This window comes from Magnolia sinica, chromosome 19 (assembly GCF_029962835.1).
Source record: "Magnolia sinica isolate HGM2019 chromosome 19, MsV1, whole genome shotgun sequence".
In the NCBI taxonomy this organism is placed as follows: Eukaryota; Viridiplantae; Streptophyta; class Magnoliopsida; order Magnoliales; family Magnoliaceae; genus Magnolia; species Magnolia sinica.
Genome location: NC_080591.1, coordinates 68,734,050 through 68,757,696, shown reverse-complemented (window position 1 = coordinate 68,757,696; position 23,647 = coordinate 68,734,050).

Below are 23,647 nucleotides of genomic sequence, written 5' to 3'. Positions count from 1 at the left end.
TATTCTTGCACTCCGTTGGGAAGTTCCAAGTGAATCCAAGATGTGTTTATATATACTTTGTTTTAAAGACCGGCAACCATAAAATATGGGCAAATAGTAGGTGAGGCCAGAGCCCTGCTGCAGCCAAGTTAGTAGGTTGGGATACCTAGCCCATTGCCACCCTCATCTTCAAGTGAATTTTTTAGATCAACTTGAAAAATAGGTCCATCTCATAGCTCTCTGTATACGGTGCATACATCAAAGATTGAAGCCATTCATCAAGTACGGTGAGAGATGAATATCTAATTTGCAAAAATCAGGGTAGGATAATCATCAAATGAGTCACATGTGTATGTCAAACATCAATTATATGGTGCGCATTTGTAAGATCTTGGACGTTCTTTAGGTAGGACTCACTGTGAGCATAATGCCACTGAAATCATTAGATCCAGTCATCAAATAGGCCACACTGTTGCATTAAAAATGAATGGTTAATATTAAATGCAAAAAAAAGAGGTGAAAGGAATGAAATGAAAAAGAAGAGAGACTTAAAATTTAAAATAATAATTAAAAAAATAACTGGCCATGAGACTCAAATAGCCAAAATCTATAAGCATTGCTAACCTAACCAACATCACATCAAATAACAAATAAGAACTTCCCACATGCACCTTCTGTAACTTTGCTCCCATCCCTCTAAACAGTTACCTCAGTGCCAGGAGCGGCACCATCCCCTACCAAGAATGCCTGCTCTAATGTTCACGGTGGGGGATGGTGGTGTTTGAAGGGGTTGGAGTGAGGTTGGGGAGAGCGCCCATGGGAAGTTCTTGTTTGATGGTGATGCTTGGGTCAGTTAGATATACTTATAAATTGAGTGTTTGGGCCTCATGGCTAGGGTTGTAATGTAGAGTGGACCGCAAATACTTTCATGTCCAAGATGGATCAAAGAACACCCGATCAGAGGCAGAAGTCATTAAGATCGTCAGAACCTTAAAACAGGTATATCTTGCAAATCAGAATGATTTACTTGGCGTACCATAAATGATTTTGGGGTAGGACGAGCTAATTTAGGCAACCAACTCGGCTATGCAAGGTTTCCCATGCTGAATTTGAGAGATTCTATCCTATCGACTGTCAAATTCCATGTTTATTTATGTTTTTACTATTTTTAGTAAGTTTTAGTTTGATTATAACTCTTCATCTGTTAGGCTTTAAGAGTTGTGTCCAACATGAAAAGTGTTTAGAAAAATTAGGAGAATAACGTGGTTAAGTCACATAGGACACTTACTATGAATAGTAAATTTACTATTTATAGTAAGTTAAGAATTTTAGGGAGTTTTAGTTATAGTTTAATTCCTAAACTTATTCCAAGTTTTGGTATCCCTATTTAAAGGGTTGTAGGCTCATTTATTTCATCTATCAATCAATCAAGAAGTTTTTTCATATATCTTAAAATTATTTCTATTTCTATTTCTTTTCCTCATGGATTCGAGAAGTCTTTATGAGGGGTTCAGAGAAGCTTTGTGGATGCGGAGTAATTATCCTTGAGGAAGACGGTGATCGACCTCATCACATTCATCCCTACATCAATTGGTATCTGAGCGAGGACTCCCCTCAGGCAGATGGCAAACAACGAAGGTATGAACCAAAATCCTATGGAAGGTGATCCAAGGATTCGTTATCTTTTGGAAAGAATGGAAGCTTTCTATAGGGAGAGTCAATTCACCATGCAAGGGCTACAAGAAACCCTTAATTGTTTTGTGGATGCGCTAATTTCACCCCGAGCCTAAGGCGATGCTCAACTGCCCGTAGTAGTTGTACAACACAACAATGATTTTTGTAGAGCACTGCTAGTGGTGAATCGTAGGGCCACACTAGATAATTCGAGTTCTAGTGACGATGAACTTAATGAAAGCTTTCCTCGACAACCATTTCATGGGGGCGATTGTCTAAATCATGCTGAAATAGACTCTTGAGGTAAGGCTGAACTTCCTAATTTTAACTGTTTATTATGTCTATAAGATTTTCTCGATTGGCTAGCCGAAGTAGAAAGATATTTTAATTATATGGACATGTCAAATCATAAAAGGGTGAATTAGTAGCGTTTAAATTAAAATTTGGTACTTCTGCATAATGGGAACAATTACAACTCTCACATGCCCGATAAAATAAGGCACCCATCTCATCATGGCCACGGATGAGATGCCTTCTTCAATCACGATTCCTCCTTAGTGATTACAAGCAGGTATTATTCCATAAATACCAAAATTGCAGACAGGGGAATCAAATCGTCACAGGTTACACTAAAGAATTCCAGCGGTTGGCAACACGAAATAATTTGTCATAAACAGAATCACAGAAGGTAGCACGATTTATAAGTGGGTGACGATCGATGATTCAAGATCAAGTTCAGCTGCACTCAGTCGGGACCGTGGATGAAATAGTTCAGTTGGCAGGTAGGGCAGAAACATAACTTACAAGAGTTCATATTCAGCCTTACCCTTGAACTTGGCTCCCCATGATGGGTCCCACTCAGGATTCAGAACTGATATGAGGAAAAGAACTAATAAGAGGACATCCTCAACCTTCCGCAGCCAATAGGAGCGGCCCACTAGGCTTTAACACCACGCAACCCACTTGACTATTAATAAAGGGGGCACTGAAGGTGAGGCCATAGAAGAAAACCCTGGCGTTAATGAAAATGAGCAAGCCACTGAGGAAGGAGTATATGCGATGAGTTGACAGTTCAGGATTATACCTAATGTAAGACCTGCATCTTAGGCCTACCATTCCTTAGACTCCTGCGATCATCCCCGTCAAATTTCAACAAACCGCGACCTATAATCGGCATTTACGTGCAACCTTAAGTCGCATCCCATATATTTGAGTCGACTCAACCCGAAACTTGTACCCTAGCGACTGTGCCATCGCCGTAGTTTTAACGTCGCGACTTGTACACCGATGTGATACCCAGGTTAGGAGTTATGGGTCCGCATTTATTACGAGGAAAACCCTGCGCGTTGTAAATCCTAAAAGAATCTCTACAACTCATCACATTAATCACTCAATACTATTTAAGTACACATTCCATCACACCCATCCCTCTCTCAACCAAAAGTCAACACAACTCATGCCTCTCATGTCACTCTCTTACACAACTCATACCACCCATCCCTTTCATCTCATCACCTTCTCTCTCTCTCTCTCTCTCTCTCTCTCTCTCTCTCTCTCTCTCCACCCATCCCAAGCAACCCCAAGAGTGTGGATTCCAAGCATTTTTAAGAAAGAAGAGAGCTAAGTGTGTGGCCCACTTCCTACCCTCTCATCTCATCATCCAACCCTTTAACCTTCATCATCTTCCATCAAAGAGGAAGCTTATGAGCTTGGGAGATTAAGGAGCCAAGAAGAAGTAACATTGGTGGGTGTTCATAGCACTAGATCGTGATTTTGATTTAAGGCCCACATGATATGGGACCCACTTGTTGTATATGTTGTATATGGCCAACTAGGGGAGCTCATAGTGGTGGAGCTCCCTTCACCACTCGATTCTCTCTCTCTCTCTCTTGTGATGGAACATGGACCCACCTTAATGTATTCATGTATATCCACACCGTCCAAGTCCTGGACAGTGGGGCCCCACGTGATGTATATGGAGCATCCACACTGCCTACCCGTTTGGACAGGCTTGGGCAGGGAAAACATAAATATGAGGTGTGTTATATCCAAACCATCCATCCACCCTGCAAGCTCGTCTTAAGGGTTAAGAAGAAAAATAAGACAGATTTATCTATTAGGTGGACCACATTGCAAAAATCAGTGAGGGATTAAACGTCTACCATTAAAACTATTTGGGGTCATAGAAGTTCTGGATCAATATGAAATTTGTTTTCCTCTTAATTCAGGTCTTCGTGACCTTATGAACAGATTGGATGGAAATAAACGTTGTAGTTGGCCCTGTGAATTGTTTAATAGTGAAAATCATTATCTCCATTGCTATTTGTGGTATGGTCCAGATGATCTTTCGATATGATATTTTTTGGGTAATGCTCTAAAATGACCTCTAAAAATAGATGAATGGTGCAGATAGTCCAATCAGGATGGTGGGTCCCGCTTGATGTATATGAGGCAGCCCACTTGATTTATATAAGGCCCATGAGATGTGGCCCATTACAATAATATGAGGCCCGTGTTTGAGGCCCATGTGATGTATATGCAGCCTGTATTTGAGGCCCAATGTGATGTATATACAGCCCGTGTTTGAGGCCCATTGTGATGTATATGCTGCCCATGTAATGAGGTCCATTATGATGTATATACAGCCCGTGTTTGAGGCCCATTATAATGTATATGCAGCCCATGTATGAGGCCCAAGTGATGTACATATGGCCATTGTATGAGGCCCGATGTGATGTATACGAGGCCCTTATATGAGGCCCAATTGTGATGAGTGATTCCACCATGATGTATGTGTTATATTCACACCACTCATCCATTTCTCTAAGGCTATGGGCCCCATTGCCTTGAGAGGCCCACCCTGACTTATGGGCTATATGCCCACCATGGGGCTGCCTTGTCAGGCCCATCATGACGTATGTGTTGCATACACGATGTCCATCCATTTTCTTGATTTGTATAAGGGTCGTAGACCCCATAAAGAGTTAGATTCAAATCCCAAGTGGACCACACGCTAGGAGACAATAATGGTTAAATGCCCACCGTTAAAATCCTCCCTAGGGCCCGTTATTAAGCCCATTACCTTGGGAGCAATGATGGTTAAATGTCCACGTTGTAATCTCCCTAAGGCCCATTGTTAGGACCATTCTTATCTCCTCTTATTAGGCTTCCCCTAAACCATTAGGCCCCCACTGATGATTATATTACCCACCTTCCCTTATTAGGCTATCCCAATCCATTGGACCCCCATTGATGATACCCATCTCACCCTACCAGGCTAACCTAAACCCTTAAGCCCCCATTAATGCTAGTGATACCCATCTTTCCCTTGATTGGGCTATCCTAATCCGTTGAGCCCCCATTTGATGATGGTGCTTTCCACCATACCTTGTAGGATTGTCCAAACCTTGAAGCCCACCTTATATTCATACCGGGCCTTCCATAGGAGATGTGGCCCACCTAGATACATGTGACTACCCAAAGTTTAGTGTCTCTACCCAAGGCTCACTTAGATGTTGAGCAGACTGGCCAACCCGTTTGGAAGGACACAGTCCTAGAGGTATGGCCCCACCAAAGCCCACCTTGTGTACGTATTGAGCCCCATAGGAAAGCCCAGTTTATTACATAATAGAGAGGGCGAGGAAACCCACTTGTTGTACTTAGATTCATCCTCTTGTATACCCGCTTGACTCACCTCGTGAGATGTGTTCTACTCTTAAAATCGATTGCTAGGACTTCGATATTATGTTTGTATCATCCACACCATCCAGTTACCCCTTTTGGGATGAGTTAGAGGCCCATTCTTGATGTTAGTATGTCATCTAAGCCATCCATTGTTTGTAGGATGAGTACGTCATCACCCATTGCCGTAGATGGAAGAATATGTGGTATCCTATTTAGTATATCCACTATATAAAGCCTATCTCAATGTATGGGTAAGATCCGTCGTCCTTTCAGTGGACCCCGTCTTTAGATATATGATATATCAGTACCTTGGAAGGCTAATGTTAGTATAACGTGGGACATGCCGTATGGACTCCTATAGTTGTAGAAAGAGCATGTTGTTTAGTTTATATTCTTGGTATGTGACATGCCGGTGAAGGTCAATTATAGATTATTGTTGTCTGCCTTATCAGAAAATTATGCCTATGTACTTTATTACATCATGATACATGCCCATACGCATCATATGTATGCTTGTTATGAGGAGTGACTGATCATAGCATGTGTTATTGGGCTGATTTATTATGGGACTCCTTGTGAGATGAAGTGGCCCCACATGAGCGCATAGTACGCACAGGTTTGATACATGACTGGATAGTATGCCTCATGCATCTTGCATTTTTGTGGTATGATCACTGTACGCCCTAGCGACATCATGGCCATAGCCTTCACAGGTATATCGTGGATGGATAGTTAAGACACTGAAAATGTTTGGTTTTAGTATATGGGCATCTAATATGTCCATATGTGAAAGTCTCTAAACCCCTTGGTACCAGGGATGCTCTAACGTCTAAACTGAGTGGAAATACATGAGTGTATGAGGGCCGTATACCAGTAGGCCGCATCTCCTACTGTGTCGTAGTCAGTTGGAAGGGGGTGTGGCCTTACCTGCTTAAGGGAGTAGGCAATGTTAGGCTGAGTCTGACCAACTCATAAATGGATCCACTATCGATGAGTCAGGCCAATATTGGTAGGCGGATAGTGATGTCTCTTCCACTTAGCCAGTTATGCGCTTGATGGGGTGACAGGTGGTGTACAGTGTACTAGACCCCAATAGTAATCCTAGAGAAGTTCGGTACTAATATGTGGACTTACTGAGCATGAGTAGCATACTCAGCATTTTACTCATTCATTCATTCATTCACTATCCACTCGGGCTGGTAGTGCGCAACTAATTTGTTATGTGTACCCTCGCAATGGCCATGATTTTTGTTGCATACGCGACTAACCTGAGATCAGGAGTTTACCACATTGGGTCCAGCTATCAAAATCAGGTATGGACCAGTTTGGATAGACGTCCCTTATGATAGACCTCACAGCTTGTGATACTACGTACTATCATCCCGACTTCATGCTCTAGCTTGGTCATTTCATTTGCACCACACATTGCATTGCATCCTCAGCATATAACATTTGGTTTACTATGCTTCTGTATTGCATATCATGATTAAGGTTTTTAGTATTATGGACTCGCCAGGATCTGCATATTGAATTACATCAGCGGCATATGGCATTTGAGTTGCTATGTTTCTACATTTACATGGCTTAGATGAGGCTGATGCTAATCGTGGTTCGTCAGGAATTGTATATTGCATTGCATCCTCAACATCTGATATTTGGCTCTCTATGACTCCGCATTTGCATAACCAATCTACATTACATATTCTAATATTATATGACTTATGGATTTGCTAGTATTTTCGCTTACTCTGATATTTGTGTGCTTAGCACTTATCTTGCGCACACACTTACACCACCCTTTAAGATTTCTATAAGATTATGCACGACTGTTGCGTACAGGTGACGCTAGGTCACATCAGCATTGAGGCAGGAGCTTATGGCAGATCACTTTAGAGATTTTGTTATTTATGTATTTCCCTTCCAGCATTGTACTCAAATGTTTATATTAGTGGATATGTGGTGTTGATGTTGCTGTTTGTGACTTAGTTATACTTGTGGTTATGCTCCTTTACAAAAAAAGTTCAGATAAAAAAATCCTCCTTGTAGAATCCCAGGATCGGAATCTGGCGTATGGGCACTGGAAGCCGAGAATGGGATACTACAGAGGCTGTTAGCACCAGATTCGGTGATTGGGAATTCTGTGAGCCCAGTTTCTGAGTTTGGGGCATGATACCTAATCTCTAGTTATGAGGCGATTATTGTATACCTCATGGAAGGAATTATATCAACAGCGACACAATATATTCTGTACGTGGTGCACTGTCAATGGAAAGATCTATGATGTTATCATAAATAGTGGTAGTAGCGAGAACATCATTTCGAAAGTGATAAACATCATTCCCCTTACTCAATTGGCTGGATTAAAATGGTGAATGAGACAAAGGTAACTGAATAATGCACTGTCTTGTTTTTAATTGGTAAAACTTATAAAAATCAGATACTTTGTGACGTGGTATACATGGAAGCATGTCATATGTTACTCGGTCGACCATGACAGTTAGACCATAATGTGACCTACTGAGGATAAGACAATGTTTACGTCTTTGTTAAGGACGGTCGAAAGATAATCCTTGCCCCTATGGTACCAGAGAAACACCCTGAAGCTTTTAAAGTGGAGGGGAGCTCCCTCTTGACCATTGAAGGTTTCGTGGAGGAATCCAAGGAAGCCGGCGAGGTATACGTCGTGGTGGTAAAGGGTGAGGAATCGAAACCTTTAGACATTCTTCCAAGTTTAAGGCCTTACCTGTACGAATTTAAAGAAGTCTGACCTGAAGATTTACTTGATGGATTGCCCCCCATGAGGGACATCCAACATCACATTGTAAGTGCCATAGCTTATAGCCCTTTGTGTTGTCAAATTTGTGGTACCAAAGACACTGTTATGAAGCTTGCATCTGTGAAGAACAATGCTCTACTCAAGATCAACTTAGGATGACAAGCACTGTTCACAAGTTAAGAATCTCAAGAAGCTTTCAAGTTCAACCTCAAGATCTCAAGAAGCTTTCAAGTTTAATCTCAAGATCTCAAAGAGCTCTCAAGTTTAAACGACATCAAGACTTCTAGCTCCATTACCTTCAAAGGTCACTTATCTCTAAAGTTTCAATGTCCTTACTTCACTATTGAGGTATAACTGACCTTAGATTGACCTTTAGAGTAGGCCATTTTGGATACATAATTCATATGTTTTATATAAGTGAGTTTGGTCTGTTCTAAGACTAGTCCTGGACTTTGTTCAACTAGTCCTAGCACTGCTTCGACTAATCTAAACATTTCCTGGACCAGTCGTAAGTTTGTTACAAAAATCAAAAATTTTCTGTTAGGCTTCGACTAGTCCTGGGGACTGTTCGACTAGTCATAGGAACAGTGTCGACTACATCTTCGACCAGTCGTAGACCTATGACTCAAAGAACAGCATTGAAATTCGGCCACTTACGACCAGTCGAAGGGATCCTACAACCAATCGAAGGACACCTACGACCAGTCAAAGGAAACCTACGACCAGTTATGAAACTGTCAAATCTTATCGCGCTCGAATTTTCAAATATCTGTTAGTTTTACGACCAGTCGTAGAGGTCCTTAGACCAGTCGAAGGCATGATTTGCTCACCTATAAATAGAGCACAAATCTCAGAATAAAATAAGAACTTCAAGCTAAATTAATTCAGCCTTCTGAGAGATAAGTCGGTGCTCCATATAAGCTAAGTGTATATATTTAATATTCTCTTTCTTTAGCTTTCTTAATTGATTTTGTTTCTTGTATTCCAATTTAATTTGAAAAGAGGAATTGTTGTTTTCCTTTTTCTAGAATCAAAATCAATTAGAACTAGCCCTTTTGTTTTAATTTAAAATCTATTAGAACCTAGAACCATTATAAAGTGAGTATTGGATATTGAACTTTGACATTCAAATCTCTACTCCAACTTGGTTCTTCTAGGCTGCTACAACGAAGGAGAAAATCAGGTATTTTACAATTTGCGTAATTTACATTGTTTGGTTTTATTTGAGGTTAAGCCAGAAAAATCTCAAAGTTATTGGTTATCTGAGGAGAGCCAGAAAACTCAGAAGTGAGGGTTTTTGAATTGTGTAAGCCCTTTGAAAAAGATACAATTGTGAAGGTTTTGGGTGAATCTGTGAAAACCTATTTGATAGTGAACGCTAATATCCCCTGTGGGAGGATATTAGGAGTGGAGTAGCATTCTGTGTGGCTGTTGTTTAACAGTTGGTGAACACACAGGCAAACCACTATAATTCTTTGTGTTGTGGATGTGTGATTTATATTTCCTATCTTTTATCATTCAAAATTGTGGAATGTATGTGTGAATGTGAATGTTGTAAATTTTACATTTCAAGCACAATGGGGAATGTTGTAATAATTTACATTTACATTTTAGCATTATATTTTTGCTATCTCTTTATTACTTTGAGCTTCAGTTTCTCTATTTGTTCTAGTAAGGTTGCCCTGCCATTTTTATGGTGCATGGTTATCCTTAGAACAATCAATATTTTGAGCTAGCATTCAGCAGTGTGAATTGATTTATTTATTTAGTTCTATCTTTCTATATTTTCATTGTATTTATCTTAAAATTTGGCATAGTCCTATTCACCCCCCCCTCTAGGACATATAGTTTAGCCATTTCAAGTGGTATCAGAGCCTAATAGCTCACTCTTATCGCTTTTTATTTGGATTTAATTCCTGAGCTAACAATCTTAGCTATATAAAAGATGTCAATAATAGCCTATCAGCCACTAGGTCTCTACCCTTTGATGGCTCCAACTATGCCTATTGGAAAGCCAGGATGAGGATCTTCCTCAAATCCATGGATAAAAGTGTGTGGCTATCCACAATGAATGAATGGACCCCTCCTACCATTGAAGTAACCGGGATTGATGGTTCAAATTTTATGAAAATTACACCATATTTCTCTTGGACCACACTTCAGAAAACTGAGAGTAGTGCAAATGCTAAAGCACTAAATGCAATTACTAGTGCACTATCACCGGATGAATTCAAAAGAATTATATCCTGTGATTCTGCAAAACATGCTTGGGATATATTGGAAATGACACACGAGGGTACTTTAATTGTCAAGAAATCTAAGATACAAATCCTCACAACTAAATTTGAGGAAATACGTATGGAAGAAAATGAAATGTTCATGGACTTCTATACCAGATTAAATGACATTGTAAACTCTATGTGGGGTCTAGGTGATAAAATTCCTGAAAGCAAGATATATGCTAAAATACTACGCTCACTTCCTGAACGGTTCAATTCTAAAGTAACCGTAATCTAGGAACTTCATGATACAGACAATATGAGGGTTGAGGAATTAGTTGGCTCATTACAAACTTATGAATTAACCTTTAAAGCTCTAAAAGGTAAATCTATTGCTTTAAAAACTTCTAAAAATGGTTTTCATGAAAATGATTTAAACTCTGCTGAGGATGATATGGCTCTTTTGGCAAAGAGATTTTATAAAAATTTTAAAAGTAAAAAGAGGGTTGATTTTCAAAAAGCATTTGATAAAAAGAAACCTAAACCTAAAACTAGAAAATCATTAAAAGACAGTCAATGTTACAACTGCCATGAGTATGGGCATTTGGCTAACAAATGTCCTAATAAGGGCAAGTCAAAAAAGAAAAGTATGATGGCTACTTGGGATGAGTCCTCTAATTCTGAAGTCACTTCTGAATCAGAAGATTCTGAAACTGAGTCAGGGTGTGATGTTAAGGCCCTTATGACTCTAGCCAAATTCACTTTTTTAGATAATGATGACTTGACTGATGAAGAAAATCTGAATAGTGAATATGAAAATGAAGATGATCTTCAAGATGCTTACAATGCCCTATACAAGGAAAGTTGTAAATTTGTTGTGAAATTGAAACTTCAAAAAGAGAAATTTTCTAAACTCAAAGAAATTTATGAATCTCTTGTTTTAGAAAAGTGCCATATTTCAGAATGTTTTGAAAAGACAAAATGCGATTTAAATTTTAAAACCTCCCAGTTTGAAAATCTTAAATCTGAAAATGAACAACTAAAACATGAAGTCTCTTCTCTCTTGAGTTTAAAGGAAACCTGGAAATATGCCCAAGGTGATCCTAAATTAGAAAAACTCTTATCTGGATCGAGAAAATGTGGTGATCGATACGGTCTGGGCTATGACATGAGTGTTCCTCCTAAACCGAAGAATACTTCTCCCATGTTTGTAAAGGGAGAGATCTTAAACTTAAAAAGGAAAGATCAAATGTTTTTTAAAAACTTTAAATCTTTTCAAAAACCTAAAAGACATATCAACTATAAAAAGTAAAACCAAAGTTCTTTGGTAGAAAAGATAGTTGATTTACTTAAGGAGCTTCTAAAGTCTAACACACTAGGTCATACTTATAACTCTTACAATCGAATGAAGACCTGCTATCCTCCTAAACCCAAAATGGTTACGAAATGGGTTCCAAAGGTCACTTGCTTGGTTGCCCACACCGCTTTCAAAGCAACAAGCCATTCTAAGTGGTACCTAGATAGTGGATGTTCCAGGCATATGACAGGTGACAAGGCTTTATTCACCGATCTCAAAGACATGACTGACAGTTCAGTCACATTTGGAGATGGCAGTAACTGCAAGATTATGGGCCAAGGTACGGTTCAACTCTATAACCTTCCTTTGATTAAAAATGTGTTGTATGTTGAAGGACTGAAACATAATCTTCTAAGCATATCTCAGATTTGTGATAATAACCATAGTGTACGGTTTTCTAATCAAAGATGTGAGATTCTAAACAACAAGGGTTTAGTAATACTAACTAGACGTAGAACGTCTAAAAACTGCTATATTGTTAGCGAATCCAGCTCATCTAATCAATCATGTTGCATGGTCCAAACAAACGAGCCTAACTTGTGGCACAAACATCTTGGACATGTACACTACCGAAATTTACATATATTGAGCAAATGGGAACTTATAAGAGGTCTACCCAAACTACAAAAATTAGATAAAATATATGGTGAATGCCAGATTGGCAAACAAACAAGGAACTCACACAAAAAGGTGAATTTCAATACCACATCAAGACCACTCGAGCTTCTCCATATGGATCTAGTAGGACCTACCAGGATGGAAAGTCGAGGTGGCAAAAGATATATTTTGGTAATAGTAGATGACTTTACCAGATATACATGGGTTGTCTTCTTAAGGGACAAATCAGAAACCCTTAAAGAAGTAAAAAAGGTTCTCAAAAGGATTCAAACTGAAAAAGATTCTTAAGTCAGTAAGATTCGTAGTGATCATGGATCTGAATTTGAGAATAGCGGTTTTGAGAAGTTCTGTAGCGACCAGGGAATATTACATGAATTCTCAACACCCAAAACTCCACAAAAAAATGGTATAGTTAAAAGAAAAAATAGAGTGCTTCAAGAAATGGCTAATGTCATGTTGAATAGTATGAAGCTCTCTAAGAATCTTTGGGCTGAAGCAGTCAATACAGATTGCTATATTATTAACCGGGTTTACACTAGTAAAGGTAATAATAAAACGGCTTACGAAATGTGATTCGATAAAATGCCTGCTATCAAATACTTTCGAGTTTTTAGCAGCAGGTGTTATATTTTACGAGATCATGAACATCTGAGAAAGTTTGATACGAAGAGTGATGAAGGGATCTTTTTAGGATACTCTTTAAACAGTCGAGCTTATAGGGTTCTGAAGAAAAGGACCGGTGTGATTCAAGAATCCATCAATGTGGTCATTGATGATCACTTAAACACACCAATCTTAAATTCAGATAATCATGAAGTACTAGTAATCAATAAATTTGATATTTCCTCTAATCAGACTGATTCTGAACTGAGGACTATTAAAGATCATCCAACCACACAGATTCTTGGAAACCCTCTCACTAGTGTTCGTACCCATAGACAACTTGAGGATATATGGAATTACGTATGTTTTACATCCCAGATAGAACCATCTAATGTAAAAGAAGCTCTTACTGATAAAAACTGGATTGTTGCGATACATGAAGAACTTAACCAATTTGTGAGAAATGATGTTTGGTATCTCGTACCTAGACCTAAAGATAAACACATCATTGGAACCAAATGGATTTTCAAAAATAACTCTGACGAACTTGGCAATATAATTAGAAACAAGGCTAGACTAGTGGTATAAGGTTACATTCAAATTGAAGGTATTGACTATGATGAAACCTTTGCACTAGTAGCACGTCTTGAATCAATCAGACTCTTTATATCCATTGCGTGTTTTAGAAAGTTTAAGATTTACCAAATGGATGTGAAAAGTGTATTTGTAAATGACGATCTGCATGAGGAAGTTTATGTTGAACAACCAATGGGTTTTGAAGACCCCAAAAATGCTGATCATGTGTATCGTCTTAAAAAGGCACTTTACAGTTTAAAACAAGCTCCTAGGGCATGGTACGAGAAACTAACAAAGTTTCTATTAAGCCATAATTTTCAAATGGGATGTGTTGATAAAACTCTGTTTATTAAAAAACATAAGGATCACATCTTATTAGTACAAATCTATGTTAATGATATCATTTATGGATCTACCTGTACTAACATGACTATTGAGATTGCAGATTTGATGAAATCTCAGTTTGAAATGAGTTTGGTTGGGGAATTGAATTATTTCCTCAGGTTGCAAGTAAAACAAAAACTTGATGGAATGTTCATTTCTCAATCTAAATATGATATGAACTTGATTAAGAGATTTAGATTTGAGAATGGTAAGAACTTTGATACTCCTATGAGTACAACCTTGAAACTCTCAAAAGATTCTGTAGGTAGAAATGTGGATCTGAAATTATATCGAAGTATGATTGGTAGTCTATTGTATTTAACTGCTAGTAGACCCGATATCGCTCTAAGTGTTGGTATTGTGCTAGATATCAGTCTGAACCTAAAGAGTCACACTTGACTGTTGTTAAGCAGATTATACGATATGTCACAAGTACTGTTAATCTCGGTCTCTGGTATCCTCATGAGACTAGTGTTCAATTAGCTAGGTACTCGGATGCTGACTGGGCTGGTAATCTTGATGATCGAAAATCAACCAGTGGTGGTTGTTTTTATATCGGGAACTGTTTCGTTTCTTGGTTTAGTAAGAAATAAAGTTCTATATCACTTTCAACAGCTGAAGCTGAATATATCGCAGCTGGTAATGCGTGTACACAGCTTGTTTGGATGAAACGTATGCTAAGTGATTATGAAATTAGACAGGATTCTATTTTATTATATTGTGATAATTTCAGTGCCATAAATATTTCGAAAAATCCAATTCAGCATTCTCGTACTAAGCACATTAATATTAGATTTCATTATATTCGGGAATTAGTTCAAGAAATGGTTATATCTTTAGAATATATCCCTACCGAGAATCAACGTGCTAATATTTTCAATAAACCGCTCGACAAAAGCAGGTTTAACAAAATGAAATTTGATCTCAGTATGAGCATTTTAAAATGATTAATTATGCCTATTTGTATCATATTGTATATATTTGCTAATTTAGTTTTCAAATCTTAAAAAAATATGCAAAAATCAGATTTTTTGGCTTGTACTCGACCAGTCGTGAGTATCCACGACCAGTCGTGCTATGACCGGTTGTGCATATCCACGACCAGTTGTGAATCGCATGGATTCACTTAAAATTTGGGGGAAATCATCTTCTTCTTCATTTCAACTTCACTCTCCAACGAGCCAACACACGACTAGTCGAACCCATCTTCCAAAATCTTCAAGGTTAGTGCTCCATTTACATTCTACTTGTAGATTTGTGTCTAGATTGCTTCTATTTCTCTCTTGGAGTTGCCTATTTCGAATTTAGTTGAGATTTGGGATTTTTCTTTTGAAAAATCTGAATTGAGAAAACCCTTTTTCAATCCTTTGCAACTCTTTATATTCTTGAAATCCTTATTGTATATGGCTTCTAGAGGAAGAAAATCAACGTCCCGTGGTCCTTCTTCTTCTTCCAGATTGGCCCCTATCACTAAGTGTCATCTTAGGGCTCCTGAGGATGATCCATCTTATGTTCGGGACATCAGATTGCGTAATGTTATTGTTGAGTATCCAGTTGATATTAATTATATTGCTCCTTTTGATATTTTTCCTATGCTTCAATCTGTAGGTTGGAATAACTTATTACTTTGGGGCGGGCCAGCATACCGGTCCATTGCCTAATCCATGTTTGCATGCATATGTGCTTTCTCACTAGAAAATTTAACTTTTTCTATCTTCACATGAGAAGGGCCATTTGAAGTTAATTGTCATTTGATTTCAACCCTTATAGATATTCCAGTGAATGATGAGCGTATTCTCATCCATACCTTATCTGATAAACCCTCTATCGCTGAAAAACGTATGCTGACTAAGGACTTATGCAATTTGGATGTACAATGGATGCATAAAGGGAATGCGCTTCCCTCAAGGTATATGTTACCCAAATATAGAGTTCTTCACAAAATCTTTATGTCTAATTTGTATCCTCGGTCGGGTAATAAATCTGAATTGACGTCCTTCATGATTTGTATTCTTCATTCTGTTGTCAGAGGTATTAACATTTGTTTACCATCCTTGATTTGTCACTTCATCATTCAGTTTCAACTCCATCCTGGTCATAGTGATATTCCTTTTGGATATTTGATGACTGTATTGGCTACAAATATGTCAGTCGACATGCCAGTTGGAGAGGCACCTATCCATCATCTGATATTTAACAATTCCAATATCAATAAGATGAAGCTGGATTTTCTTCCTGGCCAAGGTGATGGTGTTGGATGTGCTAAAGCTGATCATGAGGAAGAAGCTGGTGATCTTCCTCCTGATGATATTAACATGGAGGATATTTTTGAAGAACTTGAGTCTGATTCTATAAATGATCCAAATTATGAGCCTTCTCCATTTGATGCACGTCTGAGTGCATTGGAAGATAAAGTTGAGAATCTAAATGTTAAGATGGAAAACATATCTATTGCCCATGATTTACAGTTCAAATATATACCCAAATATCTTAGGCGCTTGAACAAAGGCATGCGTCAACTTGATCCTTCCATTCTTGCTCCTTCATCTGGGTCAGATTAGTATTTTTAAGATTACTGGTCTGTAATAACTTTATTACTCCTAACTAGTTTTGAGTTTGTCACTCTCTTTAACTTAGCTCAGTCTATGAATTATGTGTGTAGCTTATGCTATGTTCTCATATCTTGACTAGTTACCTCTCATATTTCTCATTGATTATTTCTCCTTAACCATTTGTTCTGTGCTTCCTTTGTCCTATTGTGACAAAAAGGGGAAGTATGGATATGTATATGTATATGGATATGGATGTTGTCATGAGGAGGGAGTAGCATTGTATTGTATGGTGTTTTATGAGTATGTTACTCAGGGGGAGTATGTGCAGAGGTGTGAGCAGAGGTGTGCAGAGGTGGACTGTATGTTGAATAATATTGATTTACAAGTCTACAGGATGCCGGTTGATAACAACTGGTGCATGATTCTTTAATCAGATATAACAACTGGTGCATGATTCTTTAATCAGATATTCTATGTTATATAACATATCTTGAAAGTGTATTTTGTCACTAATTTGACAAAGGGGGAGATTGTAAGTGTCATAGTTTATAGCCCTTTGTGTTGTCAAATTTGTGGTGCCAAAGACACTGTTATGATGCTTGCATCTGTGAAGAACAATGCTCTACTCAAGATCAACTTAAGTTGACAAGCATTGTTCACAAGTCAAGAATCTCAAGAAGCTTTCAAGTTCAACCTCAAGATCTCAAGAAGCTTTCAAGTTCAATCTCAAGATCTTAGAGAGCTCTCAAATTAAAATGACATCAAGACTTCAAGCTCCATTACCTTCAAAGGTCACTCGTCTCTAAAGTTTCAATGTCCTTACTTCACTATTGAGGTATAACTGACCTTAGGTTGACCTTTAGAGTAGGCCATTTTAGATACATAATTCATATGTTTTATATAAGTGAGTTTGATATGTTCTAAGACTAGTCCTGCACTTTGTTCAACTAGTTCTAGCACTGCTTCGACCTGTCTAAACATTTCCTGGATCAGTCGTAAGTTTGTTATAAAACTTAGAAATTTTTTGTTAGGCTTCGACTAGTCCTGGGGACTGTTCGACTAGTTGTAGGAACAGTATCGACTACATCTTCGACCAGTCATAGACTTATGACTCAAAGAACAGCGTTGAAATTCGGCCACTTACGACCAGTTGAAGGAGACCTATGACCAGTCGAAGGAAACTTACGACCAGTCGTGAAACTGTCAAATCTTATCGTGCCCAAATTTTTAAATATTTGTTAGTTCTACATCCAGTCGTAGAGGTCCTTAGACCAGTCGAAGGCGTGATTTGGTCACCTATAAATAGAGCACGAATCTCAGAATAAAATAAGAACTTCAAGCTAAATTAATTCAGCCTTCTGAGCGATAAGGAGGTGCTCCATATAAGCTAAGTGTGCATATTTAATATTCTCTTTCTTTAGCTTTCTTAATTGATTTTGTTTCTTGTATTCCAATCTAATCTGAAAAGAGGAATTGTTGTTTTCCTTTTTCTGGAATCAAAATCAACTAGAGCTAGCCCTTTTGTATTAATTTAAAATCTATTACAACTGAGAACCATTATAAAGTGAGTATTGGACATTGAACTTTGACATTCAAATCTCTACTCCGACTTGGTTCTTCTAGGCTGCTACAACGAAGGAGAAAATCAGGTATTTTACAATTTGTGTAATTTAAATTGTTTGGTTTTATTTGAGGTTAAGCCAGAAAAATCTCAAAGTTGTTGGTTATCTGAGGAGAGCCAAAAAACTCAAAAGTGAGGGTTTTTGAATTGTGTACGCCCTTTGAAAAAGACACAATTGTGAAGGTTTTGGGTGAACTTGTGAAAACCTATTTGATAGTGAACGCTAATATCCCCTGTGTGAGGATATTAGGAGTGGAGTAGCATTCTGTGTGGCTGTTGTTTAACAGTTGGTGAACACACAGGCGAACCACTATAATTCTTTGTGTTGTGGATGTGTGATTTATATTTCCTATCTTTTATCATTCAAAATTGTGGAATGTATGTGTGAATGTGAATGTTGTAAATTTTACATTTCAAACACAATGGGGAATGTTGTAATAATTTAGATTTACATTTCAGCATTATATTTTTGCTATCTCTTTATTACTCTGAGCTTTAGTTTCTCTATTTGTTCTAGTAAGGTTGCCTTGCCATTTTTATGGTGCATGGTTGTCCTTAGAACAATCAATATTTTGAGCTAGCATTCAGCAGTGTGAATTGATTTATTTATTTAGTTATCTTTCTATATTTCTGCTGTATTTATCTTAAAATTTGGCATAGTCTTATTCACCCCCCCTCTAGGACATATAGCTTAGCCATTTCACACATAGGCCTTGTCCCTGGGGCTAACTTGCCCAACTGCCCTCACTGTCAGGTGAGTCAGAAAGAATCTCAGATCTTAAAGGAAGGAGTGAAGGATTTGATCGATGTTCACTCCCCAAGTATAGGGTTGTGATGTAGTAATAAACTCGGTGAGACCGAGGTTGAATCCCAAGGGATTTGAACCCGTACATTATCTGAAATTAAATAGAATTAGAACTAGACTAAGATGAAATCTAAACCGAATGAAATTGAGAGAATAATGGTGAAATAATTATCTAATACTTAGAGAAATAAGAGGTAGGAAACTAGGGATTTAGAGGATTCACTTGTAGAAATCAGGGAGATCTTATGCCTGCTTGAAGAACTCAACTTTACTTAGAGTCCCATCTTCATCCAATTGAAGAGTGTAACCATGGAAATCAAGACTGAACTTCTTTTGATATAGTTTTCAAGAGAGGAAAGGTATATGAATTAGAATGGATTCCATCACCAAACCATGCCCAGGAGACAAAGTAAATAACAAAATTAAACTAATTACCAACCAATCAATAATGTATGAATGTTAAGAAGGGTACTATCATCCAACCATGCCTAGGAGACGATAGTGAACAGCAGGGCTTCCTGACGTTATAAACAGAAAAAGGAAAGGAATATGCTCAAAGCTATCGCAGACCCATTGTGATTTTAGTCACAACAGATCATTAAAAACTAAAAACATTCCCTTAATTAAACTAAAATCAACATCAGTTCAGTCTAAACAAAAGGCATAAGCAAAAAGTCTCCCGTTATGCTACAAGCTTCACCTCTTAGCCCTAGCTAGGAAGTTTAGCCTGACCTAAACATGATTAGGCAAAAAAAACATAAAACAAAAAGAAGGAAAAAACTCTCTATTAAGAAAGCTACTCCATGTCCAGCCTACAAATTGAATTCCCTGGATGCCTTTCTCACGTTCTCTCTAACCTCTTTTATAGGTAGGGAAGACGGTGCAGAGGGCGGTTGCAAGGAACTTCTGCATAAAGAGGCGGTGCGTAGCTTTTATGCAATAGTAAATCTGGAAACTTCCTTGCACAGCAACTCGCAGAAACCGCAAACAAATAGTCCATTTCAAAATCTGATTCGGACAGGCTTATTGGGAGTGATCAGTCGTCCCGGGGAAGTGATTTGGATGGCCAGGATCGATGGTCCAATCCTAACCACGGACGTAAAATAGCCCAGATCATCCCGGTCTCTCCGAACGCACGTCAGGGCATAGAACATACAGAAAATAGAGGTTTCCATAATCAGTGTGGCCCATGAACGGGTTTTTCTAGGAAATTCGCTCCGTCCATTAGATTCAGGTTGAAAAACCAGTTGGAATTAACTGTTTTTGGGTTAGATTGGGTGTGGTCCATATGGTTTTCTGTTCTGTCATCCGTCATACGTTTCGACGGTCGAAATCCGATACATGCTACTTCTTAGAAAATTTCCACCTAGGTCAAGGTTAGTGGACCTGTAGAACTCTGATGGATGGTCCAGATCTGACCTTTAAATTATGATGGTAGCCCACAAGAACGAACCGCAAGTCCTTGTTTCAAACAAAGAACGGCACTACCATTTTTGAATTGTAGTCGGTCAACACCCTATTGACCGACTTCACTTTCTTAGTGCACAGCGAGTCCTCGTGTACATGGTGTACACGCACTGCAGCATAGGGTCCACTTTGATATTTTCATGAAATCCGTTTCGCCCATCCATTCTGTCATATCATTTAAACTGCCAAGACCAATTTTGAAGTATATCCAAATAACAGGTGGGCCCCAAATCAAGATTTTATGGCTAATTTGTCAGTTTAGCCACTTCCACCGGGATCCAGGAGCTGAAATTTGACGTGTACGGTTCATTTATGGTCCTCAGGCCATGTATGAAGTTTTAAGTCGAGCAGATGGTGGGAACCCTATGATCTTGCATTCTAGCTAATTTTTAGGCTACTTGAGCTTCAGTTTCTCAGTTTTCTCGGATCTCTGGCGTGTAAATCAATTGATCTTGGTCCCCTGGAGTCTATCCCTTGCCTTGGTGAGTCTGGAGCACCAAATCCATGCTTTTAGAACCCTGTTTCGGTCTAAGCTCGTAAATGTACCTTGCATCACAACACGATTAAATCGGACCATTAAACAGTACCATATATGTAAATCCAGGCAATAACCGAGGTCTCATATGCAATATTTAACCCTTAAAAATTGATATTATTCATAAGTATATATATTGTGTCCGCTCAAGAGCTTAATGCCAAGTACAAGAAAAGATCTAATAAACATCGGTATTAAAAGTTATCTCAGAATCATGAACCAAGTCCCTTGAGTAACTCGAGGATGAGTTTTCTCCAAGTGGAGGGGTCTGATGTAGAATGTGTAACAGATACATTCTTGTAACATCCCGAAAAAATTCGTACAAAGACCTAAGTACCACCTCAGGTAGAAATCACTAAGGACTGAACCCTTTAGAAATTAGACGAAAATTATTAAGTGTTAAACTAGATTACCTATGAAATTAGCACTAATCACTTTAAATATGATCTGTAAGACGTAAAACAAGTAGAACCATTAACGCAATATCATGTAAAAACTTAGGATCAATCTCAAAACCCAGTTGCTCTCGAAAGCGCGTTGAAACTCCGTATCGGACCTAGACCGCGCGTCCAAAGTCCGATGGCAGCGAAACTTTACGGTTATGAATGCCTTACTAGGCTTGACTACCACCTTAGAAATCAAATCCAGATAATATCCAGAAAGTTATAACTTAAGCCCGGAGCGAAGTGTGTGAGAAACGAGAATATCTTTAGGATATGAACTAAAACTTAATTGAATTGAGCCGTTCGCTTGCAGGCCAATTTTAAGGTTTTAGACCGTCAGATTCTGACCAATTACACCCTCAGATTAGGGAAAATTTCTAACACATGTCAGTATACTTGTGGCCCTAATCGAGTACCGGTGACCATTGAATTGAAACTGGTCCCCTGCGGCCGATCCAGTGATTCAATCGGGCTGAAATCTTAGCCTAACCTAGATCCAACATTAGGAAGCTTAATTCTGACCTCATGTAGAAAAGGGTCCTCCAGATCAGCTCCGTTGGGCCGAAACGGCTGGTCTTTGGCTATAACCTAAGTATACCATGGCCCTGGGGCCATTCCCATCAGTTTTAGGCCTATATAAGGGCCTTAAACCCTCTCTCTCCCTTCACTTATGAATTTGCAACCCTAGGAGAGAGAAGAGGGCAAAGAGAGAAGGAAAGACAGAGAGAGTGAGAGAGAAAGTGGGAGACTATCCCTGGGATTCTTCCCTGCCGCTCCACGTGCTTAACCACTATATTCGTATCGCTATACCGGTGATTCCAACTTCGTTCTTAGGTAAGAAATCCTAACCCTAATTTGTTTTAGGGATTTAAATAGAGTAAATGGTGAAATAGCTAACCTATTTTGTGATTCCGGTAACCGTTGTGCCATAGACAAAGGCGTGATGTTCGAACTAAGTTCGTTACAAGTTTACCAACGAAAGGTGCGGACTATAAACGTTTAGGTTATAGTTTTCAAGGCTTTCAATGTCAGTTAATGATTTATGACTAACTTAATTGCTGTCACCTGTGCTTAGATGCAATGATTTCCGTATATTATATATATATATATATATATGTGTGTGTGTGTGTGTGTGTGTGTGTGTGTGTGTGTGAACTTTGTTGAGTATAATGCATTCTATGTGTTTATTGAAATGTGTGAATGAATATGGAATGATGATTCACAATTGCTAGGTCCATTGATTGAGAATACATGACCATTGTATGTCTGACAAGTCCTTTGTGAAAGGATTTTTCCTAAAATATGTTATAACTATTTTATTACATGTATGTTAATATGTGTATTGTAAGTGTTTGATAAAATGCTTGAATGAGAAAATGCTTGATGAAATGTGTTTAATGAGGGTATTGAGATAGGATTGTCGATTACCTTATTTATAATTACAGTTTCCTTCATGTAATCTACCTCGCTATTATGTGATATATGGATGAAATGTCTATGTATGTTAACATGTACTCTATGTGTTTGTTAAAATGCTTAAATGAGATTTATAACTGAATTGGCTACTACATGCTGTTTTGACTAGTGCATATGAATGCTTATTGCATTTGACTGTGATTGGGACTACGACATAATCCAGGCAACTGGTAACAATTCTTGTTTGAGTGGTCAAGCTAGTCTCACCACAATTGATGCGTTCAATGAATCCAAGTCGTACGAGGATCATCGACAGCGGTACCTTGTCAATTAATCCAGCGTATGATCGTATCATTCAAACTTGTCTAATAAATCGATTGGCTTATTGTGTGTTTACCATGTATGGACACTACTGCATGAACTTAAGGTACCCCTTACCAATGTAAAGGCCTATCTCAATTATGGTACCACAATCCGCTAAAACTCATGAGCTGGGCATGGTGGTATGGGACACCATGGTTGAGCTATCTGCCTACGCTGGGGCGACGAGCCTCCCCATAGTGACCAGTGAGCAACCCAAACTCATGAGCCGAATACGGTGGTATAGGACACTGTATTCGAGCTGTCAGCTTACACTGGCGCAGCCTGGTTGTGGTCCCCAATCAGGTTGGTGACGAGCCTTCGAAAATAGACTGTCAGTTGATAGGGTATTAGTGGAGTGACCTAGAGTATGAAATAGGCCTACCCCGGTGTAGCCTGGCTGTGGTCCTCAGTCGGGTTCGTGACGAGCCTTCGAAAATAGACTACCAGTTGGTAGGGCGTTGGTGGTAGTGACCTGAACTTTCCTATCGTATGTGATTAACTAGGATTGACAACCCTAGATGGATCAATGTTAGGTCAATGATATAAAGGAGGTACCTTAGCTTCCCAATCCTGCT